The sequence below is a fragment of the Arachis ipaensis genome, chromosome B7 (genome assembly GCF_059453495.1).
Source record: "Arachis ipaensis isolate K30076 ecotype BB chromosome B7, ASM5945349v1, whole genome shotgun sequence".
In the NCBI taxonomy this organism is placed as follows: Eukaryota; Viridiplantae; Streptophyta; class Magnoliopsida; order Fabales; family Fabaceae; genus Arachis; species Arachis ipaensis.
The window spans coordinates 100,321,321-100,339,637 of NC_142442.1; the positions used below are offsets into that span (position 1 = coordinate 100,321,321).

Genomic DNA, 18,317 nt, shown 5'->3' on the forward strand with positions numbered 1-18,317 from the left:
AGTGGACTCTGTAGCCTTGTAAAGTCTTGCTTGTTAAAAACGCCGCCTCAAAGTCCTTTCAGATTCAGGATCAAAGTTTAAAAGAGGTTCCTTGTCTCTGTTCCTGCTCATAAACAAACAAAAAATAAGAAAAGATGGGAATCTCTACATCAGAGTGCAGAGAATTCCCAGTGAGGTAACCTGTGTAAAAGAAATAAAATAAAACAACTAAATAATTAAAGCCATAAAATTTCGAAAATTATAAAAAAAATAAACAGGAAAATTAAAATAAAAATAACTAGGGGACACCAAACTTAATTTCAGAAATTAAAGAAAAATATATGATAAAATTTCTCTCTTTTTTTTTTGAAAATTAAAGACAAAAACAAAACAAGACTAATAGAATATAGAAAAAATAATCGAAGGAAACAAAAACAAAAATAAATGAAAATGAAAATAAAAAAGAAAATATAATAAAAATAAAAAAAATAGATGAAAGTAAAAAAAACAAAAGTAAAAAGGAAGTAAAAAAAAAAGAAGAAAACAGGGGCAGGGGGTGGGAAACGAAAGGAAGAAAAATTAAAGGAAAAGAAAACAAAAAATGAGAATTAAAAATTAATAATACGAAAATAAAACTAATTAAAAGAAAAATGATCTAATCTAAGCAATCAAACAATGAGTAGTTGTCAATCACAATCAATCCCCAGCAACGACGCCAAAAACATGTTGCGGAATTTAAAGTCCACAAACTAACCGGCAAGTGCACCAAGTCTTAGCAAGTAATACCTCAGGTGAGTGAGGGTCGATCCCATGAGGATTGATGGATCAAGCAACAATGATTGAGTGATTGGCTTAGTCAGACAAACAGAAAATGGTGTTTGGGTATCAAATTCATTAACAGTAAATTTAGAATATCAGAAAAGCAAGGAGTAAACAAGTAGTGAATAAACCCTAATTCCTTAAACATTTTTAGTCTCCTCTAACCTTCATCAACTGCCAATTTCTTGGTCACTTAATTCCAATTAGAGGGTGAAGCTTAACTCTAGTTTATGTGCCACAGAAATCCTAATTACCCAAATATAAGAGGATTATATGTCACGTATTCCATTAAGTCCAGATAATTAGTGATTTAGGACAATATGTTTTCAAGCTGTTGTTCAAGTAAAGAGCTTTTCCAAGTTATACAAGAACTCAATTAGGAAAAGGGTCATACTTCTGTTCCACCCAAATTCATAAAATAAAGAACGAAAACAATTCTTGAAATATAAATCAGTACATGAATTAAAATAGAAAAATAATAGTATCAATCCATTCAATAAACAGAGCTCCTAACCTTAACAGTCGAGGCTTAGTTGTTCATGGTTCAGAGAGAAAACTAGGATTCAGGTAAACTACAAATTGCGGAATGAGGTAAGAGAGAAGAAAAGAGACCGAAGGGCTGATTCTTTTTCCCTTTATATCTAATCCTAATTAATGTAAAAATATAATTCCTAAACTAAATAATATCTTTTCCTAATTATAAATAAAACAAAAGTTTAAATCAAAATTAATTTAATCAATCCATGCGGCCTTTGGAATGAATTGGGGACCACTTGAGTTATTAATGTCCATGCTGAACTTGAAAATTCTCAAGTTCAGCGTGGATAAGGCAGTGGCTTCTTCATTGGCTTTTCTTAAGTCCACGCTGAACATGGATTAACCTAAGTTTAGCGTGGGGTGATGTGCGCAAACTTTCTTTGGAGCTTTTGATCTAGCGATGAACTTAGAGTTCCTCAAGTTCAGTGTGGGAGTGTATGTATGAAATGGAAAAAAAGGGTATACTATTATATTTTGTTGGAAAGTTCTGGAAGTTAGCTTTCCAATGCCGTTAGAATCACGTCAATTGGACCTCTATAACTTAAGTTATTCCTATTTGAGTGCAAGGAGGTTGGGTTTGAAAACATGATTCGCTTTCTTCCTTTTCTGCTAGAAAACTCCATCAAATCCATCTGAATGCTACCTGAGATAAACAGAAATTGCAAACAACTCAAAGTAGCATTCATAGTGGCTAAAATGTATTAAATTTTGATTAAACTTAGCAATTCAAGTGTAAATTCACAAGGAATAGATGGAGAAGATGCAAATGCATCAAGAACCCTATAGAAACACCTACGATCCTTCATGGGGGAATCATCCTAACCTCTCATGGAAGGATCAATAAAAACCTCAGCAAGGTTTTAGTAACAATCAAGGTAGAAGGAACCAAAATAGGTTCAACAACAGGCCACCATTCCCATCTTCTCAAGGGAATGTGGAAACTCCTAAGCAGAGCCTTTCTGAGTTAGGCTTTCTAGTCTCCAGCCTCTCTAAGACCACTCATAGTTTCATAACTGAAACAAGGTCCTCTATCAGAAATTTGTAGGTATAGATTGGTTAACTGAGCAAGAGAATCCCTGAGATTTCCTCCTGACTCTCTTCCAAGTAACACTGAAGTGAACCCAATAGAAGAGTGCAAGGCCATTACCACTGAGGCAGAGGCCGAATTTGCAGAGACTGGGATGGCAATGAATGCCAGTGAAGAGCATATCACTGGGTGTTCAACTCCGAAACTGGCTAAGAGCCTGGCGCTGAATGCCAGTGAGGAAGCCCTCACTGAGCATTCAATGGCCAAACAAACAGGGAAGCTGGCGTTGAACGCCAGCCAGAACATCCTTGCTGGGTGTTCAATGCCCAAAATGGTAAGGAAACTGGCGTTTAACGCTAGAAAGGGTATACAACATGGGCGTTCAATGCCCAAAGGGCCATCAGAGCTGGCGTTGAATGCAAGTAAAGGCACACCCTCTGAGTACTCAACACCCAGTCAAGAAATTCCTATCCAATAACTAAAGAAAGCCAAGCCTCATATAGAGACCATAGAGGTTCCTTTGCATGCACTTCTGCAATGCATGAGTTCTGATGAACACCCATCCTCTGATGAGGATGAAGACACTAGGGAAGAGCAAGTTGCTCGGTACCTAGGAGTTCTCATGAAGTTGAATGCCATGCTATTTAGTACAAAGCCTTTGGAGGAAGAACCTCCACTGATTACCAAAGAGCTAAATGCTTTGGTTCAGTAGAAGCTACCTCAGAAGCTTCCAGATCCTAGACACTTTCTGATTCCTTGCACCATAGGCACTATGACCTTTAAGAAGGCTCTGTGTTACCTAAGGTTAAGTATAAACCTCATGCTACACTCTGTAATAGAGAAGCTAGGAATCTTTGAGGTACAAGCTACAAACATCTCACTAGAGATGGCAGACAAGTCAATGAGGAAGCCGTATGGCTTAGTAGAGGATGTCTTGGTAAAGGTTGAAGACTACTACATCCCTGAAAACTTCATAGTCTTGGACATAGGAGAGGATGAGGATAATTCTATCATCCTCGAAAGACCTTTCCGAGCCACTGCAAATGCCATGATTAATGTGGCAAAGGGAGAAATGGTTTTCCAATTAGGAGAGGACTACATCTTGTTCAAGATGTCCAATCCCAATTCTCCCTCTGATAAGCAAAAGACAATGGTACAACACCTGGTGTTCCAATAATCTATTTCAGTGTAGAGCTTTACTAAGCTCCCAAACATCAATTCTAAGTTTGCTATTGGGCAGCCATTAACAAGCACTGAGAACAAAGGTATTAGAAAGAAAGTACCTAAAGGCTGGAGGGATAAGAAAGTCCCCACTGAAGGCCTCTCACCTGGCATGAGAGTTGTCTTTACCAAGAAGCCAGTCATACCCTATACAGTGAGTCGTGTGCTGTCTCTAGAGCATGTGGAGCTCATTCATGAAAAGACAGGAAGAAAGTTCACTATAAGGGGTGAAATTCTGAGCTGATATCAACCTCCGTAAGGACCTAACCATCAAGCTAATGACGTTAAAGAAACGCTTGTTAGGAGGCAACCAAACCTTAATTAATTATTTTTATTTTTATTTTACTTAATTTTATTTTTCTTTAACTTATTTATTTAGGTTCATGATCATGTGCAGCAGTTAGAACAGTGACAGAAAAAAATTCAGCAGTGAAAATAGAACACTCTGCATGGAGTGTTGCTGGCGTTGAATGCCAGCCAGGGAGCAGACCTTGGGCATTCAACACTAATACAGAGAGCAGGGATTCTAAATTTCCTAGCCTCTCAGGACCAGTGGGTCCCACAACATCTTTACCTACCCCACTTCTTCCTTCTTTCTTTCACACTTTCCCATATACACTTCCCTATGAACCCTAGCCCAATCATATCCATATCACTTCCTACTTCAAAATCAAATTTCCCTCCCATTTGCCCCACCCATGATCGAACCCAACCCTAGTCCACTCCTATAAATACCCCTCATTCTAATACGTCATACACACACCTCTCATGCACATCAAAACCCTCCTTGGCCAAATTGCCTTATCCCTCCTTCTCCTTCTATTTTTTTCTTCTTCTACTCTATTATTCTCTTTTCTTTATTGTTGCTCGAGGACAAGCAAAGCTTTTAAGTGTGGTATGGGAAAAGCGTTGCTTTTTTCTTTCCATTACCACTTACGGCATCCAAGGTTGGAGAATTCTCTAGAAAGAGGAAAGGAAAGGCAGTAGCCACCACCTCGAAATCTCGGGAGATTGAGAGATTCATCACTAATGCCCAGCAAGACCACTTCTATGAAGTAGTGGCAGAAAAAAAAGTGATCCTTGAGGTCCCTTTCAGGCTCAAGAAGAATGAGTATCTGGAAATCCGAAGAGAGATTCGGAGAAGAGGTTGGGAAGTCCTAACCAACCCCATCCAAGAGGTTGGGATCTTAATGGTGCAAGAGTTCTATGCTAATGCATGGGATACAAAAAATCATGACATTTGTGTGAATCCAACTCCCAAGAATTAGCGCACCATGGTCCGAGGGAGAATCTTAGATTTCAGCCTGGAAAGTGTGAGGTTGGCGTTCAACTTGCCTTTGATGCAAGGAGATCCACATCCTTACACTAGGAGAGTCAACTTTGATCAGAGACTGGATCAATTGCTCTTAGACATCTGTGTGGAAGGAGCACAGTGGAAAATGGATTCTCAAGGCAAGCCCATTCAACAAAGAAGGCTTGACCTCAAGCCCAAAGCTAGAGAATGGATGGAATTCATCCAACGCTCTATCAACCCTACTAGAAACCGATAAGAAGTGACTATTAAAAGAGCCATCATGATCCATTGCATCATGATTGGAAGTGAGGTGGAAGTACATGAGGTGATTCCTCAGGAATTGTACAAGATAGCTGAGAAGCCTTCCACCAAAGCAAGGTTGGCATTCCCACACCTCATCTGTCATCTATGCAATTTAGCTAGAATTGTCATAGAGGGAGATATCTCCGTTGAGGAAGTCAAGCCCATCACTAAAAAGAGGATGGAGCAAACTAGAGAGCATGCACATGAGCCTGTGCACCCGCCTCAACATGAGATCCCTGAGATACTGATGAGAGAATTATGGTCGGTCTAGATTTTATCAACAAATATCAGGTCATAGTATAGTCCTAGACCAACATATAACCCTATCGTCAATTTTTGATATGGTTGTCACAAAGTCAACACCAATATAAAGTAACCAAGAGTATTGGTCTCGGGTCGTCCTCAAGAGAATGGGCAAACATGTGCACCAATATTGGTTAGAATTTCGGGGTTGGGAGTCATAAACAAGAATTTAAACTACTAAACATAACATGCAAGAAATCTTAAAGGGTAAGAAACTAAACCAAAGCAATTAAAACAAGATGTAAGTAAATGTAATCTAGCAAGAGAACATGTAAAGCTATTTCTATTCTAAGACTAAGTAAACAACTAAACTAAGTATAATAAGAATCAAGCAATTGGGATTTTTGGGTTTCAAAATATGAATAATAAAAGGGACTCTTGGCTAGGCTTGGGAATTGGGGTGTCCATCCTTATCTAATAACCATATCTTGACGATTATGAGCAACCAAGCTCATTAAGTCTACTTCTATGCCTAAAGTACGTATAAAGTCTACTTCAACGCTTGAAGTACGTCAAATGGCTTGATCAATATCAACTCATAAGTCCCATCTAACTACTAATTGGCTTAGTAGTAGATTGGTGTCAATGGGTATCAATTTGACTACAAGGGTTCTCAAATCACCAAATCAATTAGACCCAATGACTCAAGTTCACCTAATACCCTTAGCCTAGGCCAAGAGTATAGAAGACTACTCCGTAATCAAAGAAAACATCTCATCAAACATATGGTATGCATTAACAAAAGACATATTCAAATTGCAAATTAATTTGAAATCACAAATACCCATTAACAATTATCAATAGAAAACAAATTAAATAACACTATCAATAATAGAAAATATCAATGCACTAATAGAAATCCAAGGTCCACAAAAAGTTCATAAAATGAGAAGAAAAAGGGAAATAACAAGGGAACACAAATTCAACATAAGATCTAAACAAAATTATAACTAGAGAACTCAAATTAAGTAATTGAAACTAAAATTAACAAGACCTAATTCAGAATTTCAACAAAGGAAGATAAAAAACAAACTAAATATAGAGAGATATAAGAGTTTCTCTATCTAGAAAACAAAAATAAAAAACTAGCTAACATTATGTGTATTCTGTGAATGATTGAGTCCCCCCTTCCTCCATCAATTCCTGGGTCTTTTCCATACAGAATCAAGTTGGATTTGGGCCTAGAGCCTCCCAAAAATTGCCAGTCACGATTTCTTAATAATGTCACGTGCTGGGCGTTACGCGTGCGCATCGGCCACGCTTGCGCGTAATCTGAGTTCTGCGAGCCACGCGTACGTGTCGGTCACTGCTGCGCCAATCCACGTGTGTGCATCAGCCATGCGTGCGCATCGCCTCCAGTTCTCCAAAGCTTCATTTTTCATGTCTCTTCCACTTGTGCATGCTTCCTTTTCATCTTCTAGACCATTCTTCCTCTATAGATCCTGAATCCACTCAACAAACACATCACGGTATCGAATGGTAATAGCAGAGGATTAAAATCTTGCATTTTTATGCTTAAAAAAGCATGTGTTTAAACCATGAAGCAAAAATAGGAAGGAAACACAAAATCATGCAATTTATATGAATAAGTGCAGAAAATATTGATAAAGCCCCCCAAATTCTACACAAGATAAAACACAAAATTGGGGTTTATCAAACCTCCCCACATTTAAACCAAGCATGTCCTCATGCTAAAAATTAAAAGACCAAAGAACATAGGAGAATGACGTTTATGAAATGCATTTTACCTATATGGATGCAACTAATGCAAATGCTTCTATCTACTTAGTCAAAAGTGAATCAACTTCCAAGAACACATACATGAACGAGTAGGGCCAAGGTAATATGATCATTCATGAACTCTACCAATTCAACTATCACAATGGAGTGTAAACAACTTGCAAGAAGAAAGCTTGTGAAGGCAGGAAATAAGGAGTTGAGCATTGAACCCTCACCGAAAGTGTATCTGCTCTAGTCGCTCAAAGGTATAGGGTTAATCACTCGATTCTCCTCTAATCATACTTTCCAAGATTTATTTTTTCATCTAACAATTGACAGTTATTCGGTGAATGCATACATTCATCATGAGGGCTTATCTTTAGGTTGTAATGGGGCTAGGGTACATGTAAGGATGCATATATGGCCAAGTGAGCTTGAAATTTGAATCCTTGATTAACCTAAGCTCTCACCTAAAACACACACAACAACCTATGCAATTCTAATACACAACTGGTAGCAGGAATCCCCACACTTTCGTATTGTTGTACCACAAGTGCACTGGGTCATCCAAGTAATACCTGAGCGAGTCAGGGTCGATCCCACGAGGATTGTTGGCTTGAAGCAAGCTATGGTAATCTTGCAGGTCTTAGTCAGGCAGATCAGAAAGTTGTTGATTTTATGTCATATATGGAGTTGTAAGAAGATTATTATAACAGGGTGCTAATACTTTAAGGATAGGGTTGAGGATTGGAGTTTCTTTGCCTTTCTGAATTAACTTTGGTACAACTGTCTTCTCTATTTGTGAATGATCTTCTTATATGGCAGGCTGTATGTGATCAACGCCATGGGCCATGGTCATTAATCTCCTCTGCTACAGGTTGAACACCATTGGCCGCGGTCATCCAATGTGACGAAGGGTGAAGCGCTAGCAGTTCATTCTCTTGGCGATCCTATTCAAAACGCCGCAGACAAGGTCGAATCTTCTGGATCAGAGGATGCTGCTTCTTAGGATTCTAGCCTATGCCATGGAGACCCTAATCTCCCCAGAAATTGGCTGAGCTGGTGTCTCGAGAAGTCTCCAACGAACTCGTGGATTAGCCATCTGAGAGATGTATAAACAAAGCTGTTGGCTCGTGCTTTCCAGTCACGTATTCACACGAACCCAAGTAGACGTGGGTGTTTGTCAGGCACATTCATCTTAATGTGATGAACAGAGCTAATTGTCTTATCATCCTATTCACCATGATGAAGGTCGAGAATACATCTTAGAAATAGATCAAACACGGATCGGAGAAGAAACAGTAATACTTTTATTAATTCATGGGACTCAGCAGGGCTCTTCCCCTTAACCTAGGAGGTTTAGAAACTCATACTGATGTAAAATACAAATCAAAACTCAAAATAATGGCCGTTCTCTAGTTTGAACGATTATGTAAAATACACTTTAAATACTAAACAGACGACTAGTAAGGGTAAAACAGTCTATCTAGTGCTAAAATTCACTTCTCGGGCCTACTTGATGAGTGTTTGGGCTAAGCTTTGATGAGATCCACGTGCTATAAGGTCTCTGGGTGTGGAACGCCAGCTAGGGAGTCTTGTTTGGGCGTTTGGATGCTGGTCTCTGCTCTGTGGGCGCTGGACGCCTAGAAGGGGGCAGGTAGCTGGCGTTCGACACCAGTTTTGGGCCTTCTAATCCGAAGCAAAGTATAGACTATTATATATTTCTAGAAAGCACTATAAGTCAGCTATCCATAGCCATTGAGAACACGCCATTTGGACTTCTGCAACTCCAGAAAAGCTCTTCTGAGTGCAAGGATGTCAGATCCGGATAGCATCTGCAGTGCTTTCTCTATCTATGAATCAAACTTTTGCTCCTGCTCCTCAATTTCAGCCAGAAAATACCTAAAATTTTACAAAAACACAGAAACTCATAGTAGAATCCAAAAATGTAAATTTAACACAAAAAGCTATAAAAACTAAGTAAAACATACTAAAAACTATATGAAAATGATGCCAAAAAGCGTATAAAATATCCGCTCATCAACAACCTAACTACCCATTCATTCACTTTTCACACACTCATGCATTTTCTTTCAATTCACAACCCATATGCATTGATTAGTATTGGCTTCACCTTGGGCATTTTGTCCCCTTTTTATTGCTTTCTTTTTCTATATATTTTTGTTTCTTTTATTTTTCTATTTCTTTTTCTACTTTTTTTCTTTTTATTTTTCTTTTGGTTTTCTCTTTTGATGAATTATATAAGACGATGCCAATGCATATGGTTCAAATATTCAATACATGAGTATGCACCCGATTCCCAATATTTTCAATAAAAATTACAAAAATACACTTTTACCTCTACTAATGTTTCCATGCTTCCATCCCGCTTAAATGACACACACCCTCATTTGCCTAAGCTAATCAAGGATCCAAATCAGAGGACATTTATTGTCTTTCACTTAGGGGTATTGATGTACTAAATTAAAGAACAAAGGGGCTTTAACATAGGCTCAAAATTGGCTAATAATGGTAGATAAAAGGGTTAAGGCTATTTGGGTAAGTGAGCTATTGAAATAACGGCCTCAATCATATAAATGCATTCATACATAAAATAATGGACATATAGAATCAAACAAATCTAGGATCACAATCATAGAAAGAGAACAATACACACAAGAATGAAAATAAGTGGTTATATGACGTAACCACGCAATTGGGCTCAAAACTCACATGCTTGTGTGTTCTTAGCTCAAAAACCTTTTCCAAAATTAATTCCTTCAAGCAAGTTTAACACAAATTTTTTTTTTCAAATTGGTAGGGTGCCCTAAAAATGGTTTCTTGCAAAAGAAATCATCACCCTAACTAAGTAATCCTAGTAAGAAACAACTATCATGCAAAATCTAACCATGCAATGCAAATTATCCTAATTAATAAGAGAAAATTAAAATTTGGGTGTTGAAAAGAAGGGTTGTTACCTACGGAAGTCGGTAAACGACCTCCCTACACTTAGACATTTGCACGGTCCTCCATGCTATCGGTAATGCGCAAGGTGGGATTGGGGTCGACACTTCCACTATCCATCTCTTGAATGCTCACCTCACTTTGGTCCGAAGTGGATGCTAAAGTGTTCGGCTCCTCCATAGGTGGGTTAGCACAACCCAAGAGCATCTTCAAGTAAGCATAGCGGCATTTGTTCCGCCGCTCATTTCGGTCAACCTTTTGAGTGAGCTCAACAAGCAATTGGTAGGATGATTTCTGTGGTGCCGATGAAGTGGTTGGAATGTCGGAAGGAATGGCCATGTCAAGGCTTGCGGTACCCGCAGGAGGCTTAAGATACTTTCCATTTGGGACGATGTCACCCTTTTCCGGAATTATCGCCTTCATGTCCTTAGCCTCGTGGGGAACTCTGGCGGCAGCAATCAAATCCGTTACCAAGGCAGCAAATGGGAGGTTGCCCTTAGTATGAATGCGGCCCATTGCTTGCCGGATTTGGTAAGAAATGTTGATAGGCCTCTTAGTGAGGATGCACCAGACAAGAAGGGCCAAGTCCGCTGTGATTGAGGACTTATGGATGCTCAGAAGTACCTAGTGGGACATGATTTGGTCCCACACTCTAGCCTCCACAGTAAGTGCTTGTGCCGTAATGCACTTTGGTCGGGCCTTGGCTCTCCCTTGGGTCCATTGTTCTCCACATTGGGCAATGACCCTAAGGATAGAACTCCAGTCAAAACCGAGTCTACAACGCTGCAATAGGACTTTTTGGTAACCATTCGTCCCATCCGGTACTGGCAAAACCTTAAGTATCCGCTGAATGGCTTCCTCCGATATGGGTACTTGCTTCCGGTGCACAAAAATTGATTGAAGAGAAGGTAAGTGATAGTTGGAGTAGAACTCCACCACGCAAGAAAGATTAGCTTCCTACGGTCTCCGATTGAGAAATCCCCATTGTAGAGTATGACAAACTTGTGGAGTCCTTCACAGGGTTGCCCTTCTCTTCCTCATTGATATGAATGACCCTTTTCACCCTCTTGGAGGGAGGCTTAACTTTTGGTGTAGGGCGTTCCTTTATAGTTGTTCTTTGAGGTGCCCGCTTTGTAGGCGGCTAATAAACCCCCTTCGTAGGGTTTATGTTGTGTTGAATTTAGAGAATTTTGATAACTGGTGCACGAAATTATGATCCCTGGTAATGGCTCCAAAAACTTGGTGCTCCAATCTTAATTCATAATTTGTCACAACTTCGATACAACTAACCAGCAAGTGCACTGGGTCGTCCAAGTAATAAATCTTACGTGAGTAAGGGTCGATCCCACGGAGATTGTTGGTATGAAGCAAGCTATGGTCACCTTGTAGATCTCAGTCAGGCGGATATAAAATAGTCATGGAGTTTTCGAAAATAAATAATAAAATAAGGATAGAAATACTTATGTAAATCATTGGTGAGAATTTCAGATAAGCGCATAGAGATGCTTTCGTTCCTCTGAACCTCTGCTTTCCTACTGTCTTCATCCAATTAATCCTACTCCTTTCCATGGCTGGCTTTATGTAAGGACATCATCATTGTCAATGGCTACTTTTGATCCTCTATGGAAAATGGTCCGATGCACTGTTACTGCAAGGCTAATCGTCTGGAGGCATCACCCTAGCCAATGGCTGCAATCCATCCTCTTGTGAAAATGGTCCAAATGCTCTGTCACAGTATGGCTAATCATCTGAGGTTCTCGATCATACTGGAATAGGATTCACCCTCCTTTTGCGTCTGTCACTACGCGCAGCACTCACGAGTTTGAAGTTCGTCACAGTCATTCAATCCCAGAGTCCTACTTGGAATACCACATATAAGGTTTAAACTTTCCGGACTCTCATGAATGCCGCCATCAATCTAGCTTATACCACGAAGATTCTGATTAAGAGATCCAAGAGATAATCATTCAATCGAAGGTAGAACGGAAGTGGTTGTCAGGGACGCGTTCATAGGGAATGATGATGATTGTCACGTTCATCACATTCATGTTGAAGTGCGAATGAATATCTTAGAAGCGGAATAAGTTGAATTGAATAGAAAAACAGTAGTACTTTGCATTAATCTTTGAGGAACAGCAGAGCTCCACACCTTAATATATGGAGTGTAGAAACTCTACCGTTAGAAATACATAAGTGAAAGGTCCAGGCATGGCCGAATGGCCATCCCCCAAAACGAGATCAATAGATCAAAATATAATCCAAAGATGATTCCAAAATATGTCTAATACAATAGTAAACAGTCCTATTTATACTAAACTAGTTACTAGGGTTTACAGAAGTAAGTAATTGATGCATAAATCCACTTCTAGGGCCCACTTGGTGTGTGCTTGGGCTGAGCTTGAATGTTACACGTGCAGAGGCTCTTTCTGGAGTTGAACGCCAGGTTGTAACATATTTCTGGCGTTCAACTCTGGTTTGTGACTTATTTCTGGCGTTTAACTCAAGACAGCAGCATAGAACTGGCGTTCAACGCCCTTTTACGTCGTCTAAACTCGTTCAAAGTATGGACTATTATATATTGCGGGAAAGCCCTGGATGTCTACTTTCCAACGCAATTGGAAGCGCGCCTTTTTGAGTTTTGTAGCTCCGGAAAATCCACCTTGAGTGCAGGGAGGTCAGAATCCAACAGCATCAGCAGTCCTTCTTCAACCTCTGAATTTGATTTTTGCTCAAGTCCCTCAATTTCAGCCAGAAAATACCTGAAATCACAGAAAAACACACAAACTCATAGTAAAATCCAGAAATGTGAATTTAACATAAAAACTAATGAAAAGCGTATAAATTATCCGCTCATCACAACACCAAACTTAAATTGTTGCTTATCCCCAAGCAACTGAAAATCAAATAGGATAAAAAGAAGAGAATATACTATAAATTCCAAACTATCAATAAAACATAGCTCCAATCAGATGAGTGGGACTTGTAGCTTTTTGCCTCTTGAATAGTTTTGGCATCTCACTTTATCCGTTGAAGTTCAGAATGATTGGCTTCTATAGGAACTCAGAGTTCAGATAGTGTTATTGACTCTCCTAGTTCAGTATGATGATTCTTGAACACAGCTATTTTATGAGTCTTGGTCGTGGCCCTAAGCACTTTGTTTTCCAGTATTACCACCGGATACATAAATGCCACAGACACATAATTGGGTGAACCTTTTCAGATTGTGACTCAGCTTTGCTAGAGTCCCCAATTAGAGGTGTCCAGGATTCTTAAGCACACTCTTTTTTTTTTTGCTTTGGACCTTGACTTTTACAGCTCAGTCTCAAGTTTTCACTTGACACCTTCACGCCACAAGCACATGGTTAGGGACAGCTTGGTTTAGCCGCTTAGACCAGGATTTTATTCCTTTAGGCCCTCCTATCCACTGATGCTCAAAGCCTTGGGATCCTTTTTATTTGCCCTTGCCTTTTGGTTTTAAGGGTTATTGGCTTTTTGCTCTAGCCTCTTGGTTTTAAGAGCTTTTGGCTTTTTCTGCTTACTTTTTCTTTTTCTTTCTAAATTTTTTTCGCTATTATTTTTTTTCTCTTTGTTTTTCTGCAAGCTTTGTTCTTTGCTGATTTTTCTTGCTTCAAGAATAATTTTTATGATTTTTCAGATTATCAAATAACATGTCTCCTTGTCATCATTCTTTCAAGAGCCAACATATTTAACATTCATAAACAACAACTTCAAAAGACATATGCACTGTTCAAGCATTCATTCAGAAAACAAGAAGCATTGTCACCACATCGATATAATTAAACTAAGTTCAAGGATAAATTCGAAACTCATGTACTTCTTGTTCTTTTGAATTAAAACAGTTTTCATTTAAGAGAGGTGATGGATTCATAGGACATTCATAACTTTAAGACAAAGTTACTAAATACTAATGATCATGTAATGAAGACACAAACATGGATAAGCACTTAACATAGAGAAAATGAAAAACAGAGAAAGTAAGAACAAGGAATGAGTCCACCTTAGTGATGGTGGCGTTTCCTTCTTGAGGAACCAATGATGTCCTTGAGTTCTTCTATGTCTCTTCCTTGTCTTTGTTGCTCCTCCCTCATTGCTTTTTGATCTTCTCTTATTTCATGAAGGATGATGGAGTGCTCTTGATGTTTCACCCTTAATTGTCCCATGTTGGAACTTAATTCTCCTAGGGAGGTGTTGATTTGCTCCCAATAGTTTTGTGGAGGCAAATGCATTTGAGGCATCTCCGGGATCTCATGGTGATGAGCTTCATGCGTTTCTTGAGATCCATGAATGGGCTCTCTTGCTTGCTCCATCCTTTTCTTAATGATGGGTTTCTCTTCCTCAATGGGAATGTCTCCTTCTATGAATGCTCCAACTGAGTAACATAGATGGCAAATAAGATGAGGAAAAGCCAGTCTTGCCCTAGGAGAGGGCTTTTCGGCTATTTTGTAGAATTCAAGGGAGATGACTTCATGAACTTCTACTTCCTCTCCAATCATGATGCTATGAATCATGATGGCCCGATCCACAGTAACTTCAGATCGGTTGCTAGTGGGGATGATGGAGCGTTGGATGAACTCCAACCATCCTCTAGCCACGGGCTTGAGGTCCAGTCTTCTTAATTGAACCGGCTTGCCTTTGGAGTCAATCTTCCATTGAGCTCCTTCCACACATATGTCCATGAGGACTTGGTCCAACCTTTGATTAAAGTTGACCCTTCTAGTGTAGGGGCGTGCATCTCCTTGCATCATAGGCAAGTTAAACGCCAACCTCACATTTTCCGGACTAAAATCTAAGTATTTCCCCCGAACCATTGTAATATAATTCTTTGGGTTTGGGTTCTTACTTTGATCATGGTTCCTAGTGATCCATGCATTGGCATAGGACTCTTGAACCATTAGGATGCCGACTTGTTGGATGGGGTTTGTTAGAACTTCCCAACCTCTTCTTTGGATTTCATGTCGGATCTCCGGATACTCATTCTTCTTGAGCTTGAAAGGGACCTCGGGGATCACCTTCTTCTTGACCACAACATCATAGAAGTGGTCTTGATGAGCTTTGGAGATGAATCTTTCTATCTCCCATGACTCGGAGGTGGAAGCTTTTGTCTTTCCTTTCCCTTTTCTAGAGGATTCTCCGGTCTTAGGTGCCATCAATGGTAATGGAAAAACAAAAAGCTTATGCTTTTACCACACCAAACTTAAAATATTGCTCGCCCTCGAGCAAGAGAAGAAAGAAGAGATGATGAAGAAGAAGAAATGGAGGAGAGGGAGAGAGATGTGTTTCAGCCAAGAAGGGGAAGAGAAGGTTGTGTTGTGTGAAAATGAGGAGGAATGGAGGGCTATATATAGGGATGGGAGGGGGGGGTAAGGTTCGGCCATAAGGGTGGGTTTTGGGTGGGAAATTGATTTTGAATTTTGAAGGTAGGTGGGGTTTATGAGGTAGGTTTATGGGGAAGAGTGGATGGATGTGAGTGGTGAAGTGGTTATAGGGAAGAGAGATTGAGGTGATTGGTGAAGAGTTTTGGGGAAGAGTGTTTATGGGATTGTGTGAAAGAGGGGTGAGAAGAAGTGAGTGGAGGTAGGTGGGGATCCTGTGGGGTCCACAGATCCTGAGGTGATCCTGTGGGGTCCACAGATCCTGAGGTGTTCAAGCATTTACAACCTTGCACCAAATTAGGCATGCAAAATGCCCTTGCACACAACTCTAGGCGTTCAGCGCCAGATTGGTGCTTGTTCTGGGCGTTGAACGCCCATTTGTTGCCCATTTCTAGCGTTGAACGCCAGAACCATGCTTGTTCTGGGCGTTCAGTGCCAGCTCTTCTCCAGGGTGCAATTCTGGCATTCAAACACCCAGATGCTGCCCATTTTGGGCGTTCAGCGCCAGAACCATGCTCCGTTCTGGCGTTGAACGCCAGCCAGATGCTTCTTACTGGCGTTTAAACGCCAGTAAGGTCTTCCTCCAGGGTGTGATTTTTCTTCTGCTATTTTTTATTCCATTTTTAATTTTTATATTTATTTTGTGACTCCACATGATCATGAACCTAATAAAACATGAAAGAACAAGAAAAATAAAATTAGATAAATAAAAATTGGGTTGCCTCCCAACAAGCGCTTTTTTAATGTCAATAGCTTGACAGTGGGCTCTCATGGAGCCTCACATATGTTCAGAGCATTGTTGAGACTCCCCAACACCAAACTTAAAGTTTGACTGTGGGGGCTCTGGTTGACTCTGCAGTGAGAGAAGCTTTTTATGCTTCCTCTCTATGTTTACAAAAGGATGACTTCGAGTTTTAAGCACAAGGGAGTCCTCATTCAATTGAAGGACTAATTCACCTCTGTCAACATCAATCACAGCTCTTGCTGTGGCTAGGAAGGGTCTTCCAAGGATGATTGATTCATCCTCATCCTTCCCAGTATCTAGGACTATGAAATCAGCCGAGATGTAAAGGCCTTCAACCTTTACTAACACATCCTCTACTTGTCCATATGCCTGTTTTCTTGAATTGTCTGCCATTTCTAATGAGATTTTAGCAGCTTGTACCCCATAGATTCCCAGTTTCTCTATTAATGAGAGGGGCATGAGGTTTATTCCTGAACCAAGGTCACACAGAGCCTTAAAGATCATGGTGCCTATGGTACAAGGTATTAAGAACTTTCCAGGATCCTATTTCTTCTGAGGCAATGTCAGTTGATCCAGATCACTTAGTTCATTGGTGAACAAGGGAGGTTCATCTTCCCAAGTTTCAATGCCAAATAATTTGGTATTGACCTTCATGATTGCACCAAGGTACTTGGTGACTTGCTCCTCAGTGACATCCTCATTCTCTTTAGAAGAGGAATACTCATCAGAGCTCATGAATGGCATAAGGAGGTTTAATGGAATCTCTAGAAGTCTCTAGTTGAGCCTCAGATTCTTTTGGTTCCTTAGAGGGAAGCTCCTTATTGATCACTGGGCGTCCCAGGAGGTTTTCCTCACTGGGATTCACGTCCTCTCCCACCCTTACAGGTTCGGCCATGGTAATTAATTCAATGGCCTTGCGTTCTCCTTTTGGATTCTCTTCTGTATTGCTTGGGAGAGTACTAGGAGGGATTTCAGTGATCTTTTTACTCAGCTGGCCCACTTGTGCCTCCAAATTTCTAATGGAGGACCTTGTTTCATTCATGAAACTTACAGTGGCCTTAGATAGATCAGAGACTAAGTTTGCTAATTTAGAGGTATTTTGTTCAGAATTCTCTGTCTGTTGCTGAGTGGATGATGGAAAAGGTTTACTGTTGTTAAACCTATTTCTTCCACCATTATTAAAGCCTTGTTGAGGCTTTTGTTGATCCTTCCATGAGAAATTTGGATGATTTCTCCATGAGGGGTTATAGGTGTTTCCATAAGGTTCACCCATGTAATTCACCTCTGCTATTGCAGGGTTCTCAGGATCATAAGCTTCTTCTTCAGAAGATGCCGCTTGAGTACTGTTGGATGCAGCTTGCATTCCATTCAGACTCTGAGAAATCATATTGACTTGCTGAGTCAATATTTTATTCTGAGCCAATATGGCATTCAGAGTATCAATTTCAAGAACTCCCTTCTTCATAGGCATCCCATTACTCACAGGATTCCTCTCAGAAGTGTACATGAACTGGTTATTAGCAACCATGTCAATGAGTTCTTGAGCTTCTGCAGGCGTTTTCTTTAGGTGAATGGATCCACCTGTAGAAGTATCCAATGACATCTTTGATAGCTTAGATAAACCATCATAGAATATATCCAGGATGGTCCATTTTGAAAGCATGTCAGAAGGACACTTTTTGGTCAGCTCCTTGTATCTTTCCCAAGCTTCATAGAGGGATTCACCTTCTTTCTGTCTGAAGGTTTGAACATCCACTCTAATCTTGCTCAGCTTTTGAGGAGGAAAGAACTTGGCTAAGAAAGCCGTGACCAGCTTATCCCAAGAGTTCAGGCTGTCTTTGGGTTGAGAGTCCAACCACACTCTAGCTCTATCTCTTACAGCAAAAGGGAAAAGCATGAGCCTGTAGACTTCAGGATCTACTCCATTAGTCTTAACAGTATCACATATCTGCAAGAATTCAGTTAAGAACTGAAAAGGATCTTCAGATGGAAGTCCATGAATCTTGCAGTTCT

General features: G+C 40.0%; 1 non-coding gene across 1 annotated transcript; it reads left to right on the top strand.

Moving 5' to 3' along the window:
• The first annotated feature begins 17,962 nt into the window (after positions 1 to 17,962).
• LOC148553516 (small nucleolar RNA R71) lies at positions 17,963 to 18,069 on the top strand. Its single transcript, XR_015893058.1, has one exon. It is a non-coding gene; the product is annotated as a small nucleolar RNA R71 (small nucleolar RNA).
• Positions 18,070 to 18,317: the final 248 nt, after the last annotated feature.